This window comes from Octodon degus, unplaced genomic scaffold (genome assembly GCF_000260255.1).
Source record: "Octodon degus isolate 3935 unplaced genomic scaffold, OctDeg1.0 scaffold00161, whole genome shotgun sequence".
NCBI lineage: Eukaryota > Metazoa > Chordata > Mammalia > Rodentia > Octodontidae > Octodon > Octodon degus.
Genome location: NW_004524737.1, coordinates 180907 through 193765, shown reverse-complemented (window position 1 = coordinate 193765; position 12859 = coordinate 180907). Strand labels below are relative to the sequence as shown.

Below are 12859 nucleotides of genomic sequence, written 5' to 3'. Positions count from 1 at the left end.
ACATAGGATATAATCTTTATTACCTTAAAAGAAAGTTCAGTCTAAAAATATGAAGAAATTCAAGAAGAAAGTTGTAGGACTCTTGATCAGAAGCTTTTGGTGCACATGGTATGACTTCAGTGGCAACGATGGTTCAAGGAAGGATTAAAAAACAAAAATGCTTTCTTTACTGACTGAGAACACGGTTGAAGAAACAGGAACTGCGTTTCTGAAACTATGCTAGCTGTGGAGATGGCCCAGGGAGGAGGTCTCCTGAGGTCAGCAACTGACCGCCTTCAGAAAGCCCTAGCCAGAGTTACAGAAACAGAGCTTTTAGAGTACTATTTGTAAGGACAAGCATAATTGGGCTTTGCTGTCTATACATAATCATCTCTGAAAGCCCATGGGTGTGTGGTTGTGGCTCTGGCCTGGCTGGATGGCTGAAGGTGCACATGGTCATCTACTGATGGACCTTCTGGAAGTACTCTTGGAAGCCACTGGGCTTGGCTTGATTGCAGGGGAATCTGGTGTGCAGTTTGCAGGGCAGACTTCTCCGTGAGTTTCCACAAACTGGAATGCCTATACCAAGCAGAGGGTCTCTTCCACGCTTAAGCCCACTGGGAGATCGTTGACACTTAGATGCTTGATGACTTCATGGGGGTCAATTATTAAGAGTCCTCTGATGTTGCGCACGACCTCGCCAGCAAGGAAGACGCAACACACAGCTCTTCCTTCAGCGGTTTATTCAGGCCCCTTACAGTAAGCTTCTTCTTTTCCAATCCCCCAGCCCTTGGCTAATATATACTCCCGAGCCCAATCCCAGTGCGCCACGTGGGGATCGCCCATGGGTCCAGCATATGCGGAAGTGAATCATGACTGCAGCCCTGGCCATATAAGGAGTTGTTGTGCACAGAGAGCACTCACCCACGGGGGGTGGAAGGCGGAAACCAGCGCCATCTTGTAGGCGCAGTCCTTCGCAGCTCTCCACACTCTGAGTGCAATACCAGGACTTTCCAACGGTACACTGTAGTCCCGAGAAGTCTGTTTAAATCTGACAAAACTGCTATGGTCATATGGCCCAAACTGCCACTCTTCCTTGGTGTATTGATCCAGGTGAGATGAGTAAAGTGGGAATCCACCGAGACTGCCACAACTTCACAGTTCTCATGATGAAACTCATTGGCTTTGTCCTCTTAAAAGAGGGCGTGTGTTGGGTAATGGCTGTAGCATGGGGCAAGGAACTGGTGTGAAAATGAATTTGGCTTGCGGAGACCCAGACCACAGCTTCTTTGTTAAGCAAAGTCTTCTGGAAGCAACAGGTGCAAGGTTGCAGAGGCAGAAATGCTGCACGAAATTATGCTTGCCTGTGGAGCAACCCGGGCCCGGAGCAACCTTATGGCTGCAGCCGCCCTCTGCAGGCACGCCAAGGGTGGGTATCCTTGAGTGATTCGCGATCTTGGGGCAAGAACAGTTACCTTTCTTCAATAAATATGAAGTTAAATATAGTTTTGTTGTTGTTGTTGTTGCTTAGGGAGTCTTACTCTTAGATCATTGAGAATTTTTGTGCTATATTTTGACAAGTTTTGTGGGGGTTTTTTAATGTTTATGGAGATGACTGTGTAGTTTTGTTCTACATTCTATTAATCGTGTCATACATTTTACTGATTGAATTTCACATGTTAGAAGCACCCTGAATTCCTTGGACAAATTCTAGTTGGTCATTGTATATAACACTTTTTATATGTTGCTGAATTCAATTCATGGCCATTTGGTCTTTTATGTTTGTTTGTTTGTATGTTTTGTGGTAACAGAGATTGAACTCAAGACCTTGCACTTGCCAGGCAGGCACTTATCCCATTAAGCTATATCCCCAGACATAACAATTTATTTAAGAATTTGTTTTGAATTTATAAAGACATTTGTCTATAGATTTCTTATCTTTGTAAAGTTTTACGTTAATTTTAATTGTTTTTTTTTTTTTTTTTGAACCAGGGATTGAACTCAGGCCCTTGAGCTTGCCAGGGAAGCACTTATTCTACTGAAGCATCTCCCCAGCCCCAGTGTTAGATTTTAGTATCCAAATAATACTGATCTCTCATAATAAACTTGTAAATATTCTCTCCTTTTCCATTTTTTTTAGAAGTTTGTAAAGCAGTATCCCTATGTATTTTGTAAACATCTGGTAGAATGCATTGGTGAAGCCCATTTTTTCCCTAAGATTTGTGCATACTTTTTTTTTTAACTTTAGCAGTTTATTGACAGTTTTTGTTTCTTTTTAATTTTTGACACTTTGTATCTATGTCTGATTTGGCTCATTTTGCATATTTTCTGACTTATTGGCATACATTCATACAGTCATGGTACTCTCTTACATTTGTATCTGTAAATTCATTAGTGATATTTTCAATTTGATTCTCAATTTTAAACTATTTTTTCTTGCCCAATGTAGCTAAACATTATTTTGTTGACCATTAAAAAAACCATATTTGGATTTGTTGTATTTTTCTATTAGTTTTCTATTTTTAATAGCATTCATTTCTGGTTTACATTTCATTTCTTTGGTTGTTTTAAATTTGTGTTTAGGTTTTTCTCCTTTTTTTAGTTTTAAAGATAATGCTATTTAGATGCATTCTATACATTTTCTAAGGTAGGCATTCAAGATAATTTCTTTCTGACCAGTTCAATAGCTATATTCCATAAATTTCTTTTTTATGTAACTAGTACAAGGTCTACAGGGTCTGCAGGATCTCACTAAATAGATCAGACTTGTAGTGATTCTCCTCTTTGCAGCCTCCCAAGCACTGGGATTACAGGTGCTGGCCACCACATACAGACTAATATTCCATAAATTTCAATAGCTTCTACTTCAAAAAATATTTTTAAGCTCATTTCTCTCTTGACATATAATACATATAATATACATTTGTATATACTATATGCTACATATTAATATATCAATGTATATAATATATACTGTGTATTTCCATGTATATAATTTCTACACGTGACTTTTCCAAATTATATCCTGTTTTGATTCCTAATTTGATTGCATTACAGTTAGAAAACATAATTTAGTATATTTTCAAACATTTTAAATTGAAGATAGTTTGTCTCATACCATAACATATGATCTTTCTTGAAAAATAAACCATGTGATAGAGCAATGAGGTATTGATTTCTATAGCTATTATTATCTCTTCTGCTCTGATCCCTGTCCATACTGTACTTCCAACAATGATTGGGACAATTGGATGAAAGTTAAGCAAGAAAATAAAAGACCTGCACATTGTAAACTGCAATGTGACAAATGTTTAGAAAACTTCAATCTAATATCACATAAGGCATCCTTCTTGTTAAACTATTTGTTATATAATAAGCAAGCTAGAGTAAATTAAAAAGGACCATCATGAATCCAAGGGTCTCTGCCATTTCCAGTCACATTGTCAAGCTATATTTACCAACTTAATTATTTGTAAGCTTTATTAACTCTTCCAAAATTACAATTTATAGATTTATATAAACATGCACTCTGATTAAAATGTAAATCAAGCATTTTAAAATATTAAACTCATTTTTCTAAATGTCTAATTCTTAAAGATGAGAGGATAAAAACTATCAGAACATGTAGACGGAATGCATTACTCTTAAAAATAAATAACTATATTTTGGCCTATATATTAAGTGTATTTCCTAGCATACATACAATGTCTTTTGTTTTCATTCAGGAGAATATAAAGCAGTAAAGAAAACATAAAAGCATGAAAATGAGATGGAAATTCACCAAAAAATAAGTAGAAATTCAACAGTGATTGCTGTATTGCATAAGGTTGTCTTCAAATTAGTTGTTCAAGTTATTAGATCTAAGCATGCAAAATAGGGGGGAAAGTTATAAAAAAAATTTAAAAGGACAAAATAAAAAAAGACGAAAGAGAAAAATTTAACCATTGACTGCTTCCCTCTGTAGACCAGCAGAAACCAGCAGTACAAGTATCAAAGTCATCCTGCACACATACATGAATATAGCTTTCTCCCCCTTCCTTTCCTCACCTGTCTTTTTTCTCATTTCAGGTTTTCCTTCATAATGGATAAGTTCTTTCAATTTCACACTGTCCATTGTACCTTTCCGATTTTATTTACATTTGTACAATCTTACACTTGCAAAACAATATGATGTTTGTACATGTAGTTCTGATTTATTTCACTTAAGTGTATGATCTCTAGTTGCATCCATTTACCAACAAAAGCCTCAAATTTACTTTTCTTTATAGTTGAGTAATGCTGTATTATGTAAAAAGACCACATCTTTATAATCAATTCCTCAGTTGATGGGCATTGGGTTGTTTCCAAAATTTAGCTATGACAAATTGTGCTGCTGTAAACATAGATGTACATATATCTCTGTGGCATGATATATTTATTTATTCTGGAAGAATACTAATGTGGGGAATAGCTGGGTTGAATGGGACCTCTAATCTTAGTGTTTCAAGGAATCTCTCCACTGATTTTCACAATGACTGTACCAGCCTAACCTCCCACCAACATGGACAAAGATTCATTTTTCCTCACAGCCTCTCCAGCATTTACTATTGGTTGACTTCTTGATGATATCCATTTATTTGGGGTGAGCTGGAATCTCAGTGGTGTTTTAAATATTATTTCTTGAGTGACCAATGATGTTGAACATTTTTTCATATATTTATTTGCTATTTGTATTTCTTCATCTGAGAAGATTTTATCTCACATGCCCATTTTTGGATTTAGGCTTTGAATTTAGGGAGACTGTTGTTTTTTTAATTTCCTATATGATCTAGACAGACATCCTTTACCTGAGGGAAAATCAGCTGTAAGATTTTCCCAAGTGTTGGGATTTCTTTTTACTCTATTGGTAATTTCTTTTGACATGAACAACTTTTCAAAAAGATTTGATGCAAAAAAGAAAAAAATACAGGCTGACCAAAATAGCTCAGCAGATTAAAGCACCTGCAAGCAGGCACAGAGACTGGGAGTTCAATCCCCAGCCTGCCATGTTGGCCCCACCCCCAGGGCACCCTGAGACAGCAATTCAGACTGGGCATGGTGGCATGCACCTGTAATCCCAACTTTTGGGAGGCTGTAAACAAGCAGATCACTAAGAGTCTGAGCTAGTAGTAAGACCTTCAACACCCTGTAGACCTTTCCCTAAAATACAGACAAAAACAAACAAACAAACAAACAAAAAGATTTGATTCCAGTTGTTGATTCTTTCAAGTATTTTCAATGCAGTTTGGTTTTTGTTCATGAAATCTCTACCATCTCATATGTTTTTGAGATTTCTACCTACTTTTTCCTCTAGAAGATATGTTTCATTTTAATATTTAAATATTTGATCAATTATGACTGTAGTTTAGTGCATGATGATACACCTGGGACTAATTTTAGCCATCAGAATGTGGAAAGCCAGTTCCAGCCTGATTTAATAAAGAGGCTATCATTCTTCCAGTGAATAAAGATAAGGTGCCTGAGTGTGTTATTAGTTCTGTATAAATCTTCTATTCTGTTCCATGAATACTGAGGTCTATTTTTTTGCCAGTACTATGCTGATTTTATCACAGTAGTTTTGTAGTATAATTTCAAGTCAAGTGTCATAATGCCTCTTGTCTTTCATTTGTTACCCAGGACTGCTTTTACTATTCTGGGTCTCTTTTGGTTTCGGATGAACTTTAGGAATATTTTCTCTAGATCTGTGAAGTATACTAATAGTATTTTAAGTGCAATTGCATTGAATCTGTATAGAAAATTGGAAAGTATGGCCACTTTCACAATGTTGGTTCTTCCACTTCGGCAGCACTTCCTGAAATATTCTGTAATTACTGGATAAATCTTTTACATCCATTGTGAGATTGATTTCTAAGTCTATTATTTTTTGAATGTTGTTGTGAAAGTCATGGTTTCCCTAATTTCTCTCTTGGTGCATTTGTTGTTTGTGTATAGAAATGCTATTGATATTTATGTGTTGACTTTGTATCCTGCTGAGCTACTGAACTTGGTTATTAAATCTACAAATCTCTTGGAGTTTTGGGGGGATCTTCTGTGTAGAAAATTATGTCAGCTGCAAACAATAATAAAGTCAATTCTTCCTCTCCAGTCATGATTCCTCTCATTTCTCTCTCTTGTCTAATTTCTCTGCCTAATGTTTCCAGAACTATGTTGAATTGGAGTGATAACAGTGGAAATCCTTAGCTCTTATTAGGTTAAGGTAAAGACCATTTATTCTGATTTTCTATAGGGTTTTTATCATGATTGAGTGTTGGACTTCATCAAAAGCTTTTCTGCATATATTGAGATGATCACATGATTTTTGGTTTTGGTTCTGTTTATGTGATATACTGCACTGATGGATTTGTATGCATTGAATAATCTCTGCATTCTTGGCATGAATTAAACTTGGTGGTGATATATAATCTTCTTAATGACTTGCTACGTTCTGTTTGCCAGCATTTTATTGAGAATTTTTGCATCTGTGTGCATTAAGGAGATTTGCTTGATTTTTCCCTCTTTTTTGGTTGGGTCTTTTTCTGGTTTTGATATCAGAGAAACTTGCTTCCAGGAATGAGATTGGGAGAATTGCTTCCTTTTTTATTTCTTTGAGGAGTTTGAAAAGAGGTGGCATTAAATCATCTCCAAATTTCTTGCAGATTTCAGTTGTGAATCCATCAGGACCTAGGCTTTGCTTTCTTAGTAGGTTTTTTATTGTATTTTCAGTTTCATTCACTGTTATTAGGTTATTCAGAATTTTTGTCTTCTTGATTCAGCTTTCCTATTTCTTATGTCCCTCTAACAATCTGTATATTTCCTGTGTTTTCCATCCTATGGGAATAAAGATTTTGGAAATAGGTATTAATATTTTCCTAATATCTATAAGGTCTGAAGTGATTTTGTTCTTTTCATACCTTATTGCATGAATTTGAACTCTTTCTTTCCTTTATTGATAGGTTGGCTAGGGTTTTATCAATTTTACTTATTCTTTCAAAGAACCAAATCCTGGATTCGTGAATTCTTTGTGTTATTTGCTTTATCTCCATTGTATTAATTTCTGCTCTGATCTTTATAATTTCCTGCATCCTTTGGGCTTTGAACCTGACTTGCTCTTCTTTTTCTAGGAAATTGAGGTGCACCTTAAGATTTTTTTATTTGAGCTCATTCTGTTTTCCTGATAAATAATAATAATACAATTATCTGTTAAATATTTCCCTCTTAAGACTGCTTTCATTGCATCCTACAAGTTCTGGTAAGTTGTATCTGAATTTTCATTTGATTGTAAATATTGTTTGATTTATTCTTTAATATCATCAGTGATTCATTGATTATTCAGAAGATTATTATTTAATTTCCATGTGTTTATGGAGTTTTTACTATTTCCTCTGTCAATAATTTCCAGTTTCATTGCAGTATGGTTAGATAGTATGCATCAGATAATTGCAATTCCTTTGAATTTACTCAAGTATACTCTTTGTGCTAGGTAGTTTTTGGAGAATGTCCTGTGATCAGCGGAGAAGAATGTGTATTCTGATGCTGCTGAGAAACACTCTAAAGGTCTACTAAATCCATTTCTTTACAGGTTTTCTCTAGTTCTCTTATTTCTTTTCTAATTTTTTTTCCTAGTTGATCTATCTGTTTGTGACAGTGGGGTATTAAAGTCTCCCATTAAAATTGTGTTATTGCTGATTTGATTTTTCATGTCTGTTAAAATTTGTCCTACACTGGGTGTGTATGTGTTTATGATTGTTACTCTTCCTTTTGCAGTTTTCTGTCAACAAGTATGTAAAAACCTTCTTTTTTTTCCTCATCCAGAAACTTAGACCAGCTGTGACAGAACTGGGACTCCACTCCAGGGGATCTGGGCTTTGGCAAAGTATAACCCACCAATAGGCTTCTTTCTCAAAGATTTCTTTTTCTTTTTTTTTTTTTTTTTTTAATGTATTTCATACAGGGTCTACAGGGTTTCACTACAGAGATTGGACTCATCGTGATTCTCTTGTTTTCAGCCTACCAAGCGCTGGGATTACAGGCTTATGCCACCATGCCTAGTCTCATTCACTTTCTCAGTGCGCCCTGGGGGTAAGACAGCACAGCATGTGAAGGGTGGAATTTTGATCTATGTGTCTGCCTAAGCAGGCACTTTAATCTGCTGAGTTATCTAGCCAGCCCTTCCTCAAGGATTTCTTGACAGCATTACTTGATTGTTTTTGTTTTTCACAACTGGGGGTTGAACTCAGGCCCTTGTGCTTGCCAGGCAAGTGCTTATTCTACTGAGCCATCTCCCGGGCCCCAGCATTACTTGATTGTAAACATCACCTAGAAATGCTGATGATAACATATTACCTTATTTGAACATGTTTTCCTTTTGTGAGTACCAAGTTATGTGATGGTAACCTAGACTTTAATAAATGGGATGTTTTTGCTATTTTTATTCTCTTTAATATATATATATATATATATATATATAATAAAAAATGAATGGGAAATGAGTTTGAACAGAAAAAAAAGATGTGACTGTGTCCCTAAATATTGAACAATGGCTTATGAGTGGAAATGATTTATATAACCTCAGAATAATAGCCTCGCTATGGTGTAAGGATAGGAATAACATGATCTTTCTCACTTTTTTTCTTAGTTACTTTCTCACTGTTGGAACAAAATGACACCCACACATTAAGGAAGGGCAGGATTATTTTACATCACAGTTTGGAATGGTTTCATTCTACAGTCAACAGGCTTCAAGGAGGGCAGCATGTCAGAATGTGGTAGAGGAGAAACCATCCATGGAAAGGCAAGCAGAAAAAAGTAATCTTCTTTCTGCTTTCCCTTTTTATTCCATGCAGTCTACAAGCCTATTTGTTGGTGCTACCCATACGCAGAGCAGGTCTTTCCTCTTCAGTAAGTCTATCCGCTATGCTCAGAACTACACCAAATCAACCACTGAGCTAATCCAGTGTCACACCTTCATAATCCAGTCAGTTCCAAAAGCCCCAGTTATGAGCACACAAGGCTTTGGGGAGATATCCAGATACAAGCCACAACACTACATTCCATGGAATGGAATATAAATATAAATCCTAGAATTTAAGCAGCTATCAGATAATGAGATAAACTATTCATGCTCAAGAGACACACAGGTCTACATCCCTGATACTCTGAAGCCCCTATAACTACTCCCATTCTGCCTCCAGACCTTTGCGTGAGAGAAATAGTTACCCGTTTTATCAAAGTCACTCTTTGTGGAATTTGTAAGCATTCCCACATGAATCTAATCCTACCTGATACTGTAATTTTCAAGGCTTATAACTTACCTTTCTGAGCTAGTGAAGCTACTGAATACATCATAAAAATTCAATTAAGTTATTCATTGATGATCAATCTTGCTCATTCAAAAGACACTTGCAAAAACTCTCTGTCCCACAAGATATAGTGGATACTCTGAGACAAATCAAGTTTTCTAAACCCTAAGATACACACACACACACACACACACACACACACACACACACCAGTTCAATTTCTTATAATATTGAAGCAGGCCTTTTCTGTGGTTTTAATCAATTTTGAGAGGTTATGAATATTCATGCTTTAAAGATTTGTGTTGCTTGTGTCTGGTAATTTGTTTGTCCCTGGTACATATAACTTTCTGATTATAGAATCCAACAATCACAATCTTTGAAAAGTCCCTTCAGATTTCCCTAGGCACAATTCATTTCCACTTATCTGGATTCACAAATTAATTTATAAACCACTTCTATCATTGGGTTTAACACATTATGATTATATTTGTGCTTATTAATCTATGTAGTTTACTGTATTGTAATCATCTCAAAATACATAACAATATTCTATTCATCTATGAATTTACTGTTTCAGGCAAGGTATATTTTAGACTCTATTAGTTTTCTATTGCTGTGTAACAAAAGCCCACAAATGTGGACATTCGTTTATTATAATGTACTTTTTAACATTCATTTATTATCATGCACTTTTCATGAGACACAAACATTTAAGAGTTTGACTAGATCTTTGACTATAGATGCCAAAAGGTTTTAATTAATTGAACTCATAAACAGAAATCTTCCATGTTCATTCAGATTATGTTTAGAATGTAATTTCTTCATTTGTAGGACTGACAAGTCCTTACATTTTAGCTGTTGATTAGCAAGAGAAAAACTGAACTCTACAAGCTTTCTCAATTGCTCATGATATGTCCCCTTCTATCCAAAGCTTGAATGTATCACCTCAAATTCTTTATTGATTTTGCACTTTTTCTGAAATGAAGAAAAAAATCACCCACTTTAACTAGATTTAAGTTAGATCAAGTCAACTATCTTCTTCTTGTTATAAAAGTAATATAATAAAAATGAGTAATATCTGATCATTGTCACACAGCCTAACCACACTCAAATGGAAAGTAGAACCTATGAAAGCTAGAGATATAGCAGGGGTCATCCTTAAAATTCTGCTTCCTTCCTTGTAAACATAAAAATACTATTAAAAGAAAATGATCCTCCATATGCTGAATGATCATGTTCTTCCACATATAATCAAGTACAGATTTAAAATGAAAAAATTTTAAATTTAATTTAAAAATATCTATGATGTATATAAATTATATTTGCACCCACATTTAATGACATTTTTTAATATAAGAGTATAATTGTTTTGATTCATATACATATGGAGTAAAAGCAATTAGCTTATAACAGTACATGAACTCATAAGTCTTTTCTGTCCAAGTCTGTCTAGCTTTCCTGTCACCCATTACTATTTCCTGCTACATTTCTACACTGTTGGACCTTTTTATCTTACTCCAGTTACCTGATACTCTGAGATGTTAAGTATATGTTAGTTAGCAGCTTAGCATTATACATACTTCAGCACATGACATAGATACTTTCAAATTCTCTTTTACCTTTTAATCAGTGTTCTGGTAACCATGGAAATATTTATGAGATTACTTGCCTAAAATTACATCAACACTTCATGCTGGATTCTTCAGAAGTGCTTCTCGGGTCCCTATGTTGCCAGTTTTCCAAGACTTTGATAAGATTACTTGAAATTATAATGCCATTTAAAATCATTTTGGGGGACAACTTGTATCCGTCTCTCTTGGACAGATGATTTCTTTCCCCCCAATAAATATATTCTGCTCTTAAGGAATAAAATAAGATCAGCTTACATGTGTCTTGCCAGCTAGACATGATGCCTCTTGGATAGGTCAGCATTTCACCATGTACTTCTGCTAATTCTGAACATCATCCTCCTTTTTCTCTAAAAACAACCCTTTTAAATGGCACCATTCTCAGAATACTGCATTTTCCCTTCAGATATAAAATGTGTGTAGGCAGTTTCATAATCCACCGTCTTTAATAATTTCTCTACATAAATTCATTTATGATCGACTTTGAAGTATTCTGCTCCCTTTTCAAGGAACATATAGTTGTTAAATTATTATATGGAAAATAAAATTATCTTTTGCAGTAATACTAAGAACTTTAACTGAGAAGTAGTGATCAAACTTAGTGGTAGAGCAATTGCCTAGCATTTTTAAGCCCTGGGCTCCATCTCTGTCTCTATTAATTTTTTTAACTGAACATATTTGAAATGTAAATTTATGTACATTATGTATACAGGACATTAAAATTTTACACTGCATATTAATAAAATATTTTCCCATAAGAGAAACCCAGCATATGCAATTTCTTGAGAATTCCATGCAATATAGAGCATGGATAGTCCATGTTGTATGCAACCTCACCAAAGTGTATGATCCTAGTGTAGACAGAATACGTCTGAAGAAATGTCATCACTTTATATTTTCTTTCCCCAAGCCAGGTTCAACTGTTTGTGTTACAGCCAGCTGAGTTTGCTATGTTTTATAATTCCAATGTTTTATAGCAGAGGCCACCATTTTTCCTCTTTTTCTTTTCTCATCTTAGATTTATCAAGAAGTTTTTATATCATATTATGGTTGTGTGCAAGTTCAAGTTACTTCTCCAAATTTTCTATTCACTCAACCTCTCTCTAGAGCCTCTATGACTCTAATGTTAAGTACGTAAAGCAGGCTTTGATTTTGCTTGATATCTATCATGGATAGCAATGCAAAAAATAAATAATTTAAAAGAACATAATAAAATTAAGTTATGGCTCAAAAAATTTGATATGAGCTGTAGATATTATTCCTATGTTGTCATAAGTTTTATTGCTCACATTCATTTCTAATGACAATAGCTTGTCATCCTCTAAGAATTTTGCTGCAATTCATAGGTCAGAGACTATGAACTAGCAACATATTTCAAAGTCCATAACCACCAAAATTTACATGGATCACCACAGACATCACTAAGCCTAATTATTATAGGACTATAAGCTACAGCCTAATTATTAGAATAGCATGGAAATAAAGAGTAAATCTACCTGTCTCATGAAAGTACTTTGTCTGGCAATTACATAAGAACATTGCTGAAATATTTTCCCCATGGTTGCTGGTGAAAATATTGTCCACTGGTGACTCTCAATTGGAGATTTTTTTTCCTATTTTGTACATTTTTCTTTAAGTTAACATAATTATTATTATTTAATCATTTTTAGGTGACTACTAAACAATTTTTCTACCATTATATCTCTATTAAGTTTAAGGAGAGAGGGATGGTTTTCACTCCCTTTAGCCACACATAATTTCTCCTAGCTGTTAGTAATCTTTTAGTAACTGTGTTATAATATGCTACAGATCCTCCCTGTAACTTGATCAAAATTGTTCTCATCTATTTTCCTCATCTAAATATTTTTCATCCATTTGGACTTTAGGGAGCAGTTATTTTTGTAAACACAAAAAAAAATTTCTTTTTTTTTTTTT

At 34.7% G+C, this 12859-nt stretch overlaps 1 pseudogene; it reads right to left on the bottom strand.

The window, feature by feature from the left end:
* Positions 1–439: 439 nt before the first annotated feature.
* LOC111813044 lies at positions 440–4093 on the bottom strand (annotated as a pseudogene).
* Between the last annotated feature and the right edge of the window lie 8766 nt (positions 4094–12859).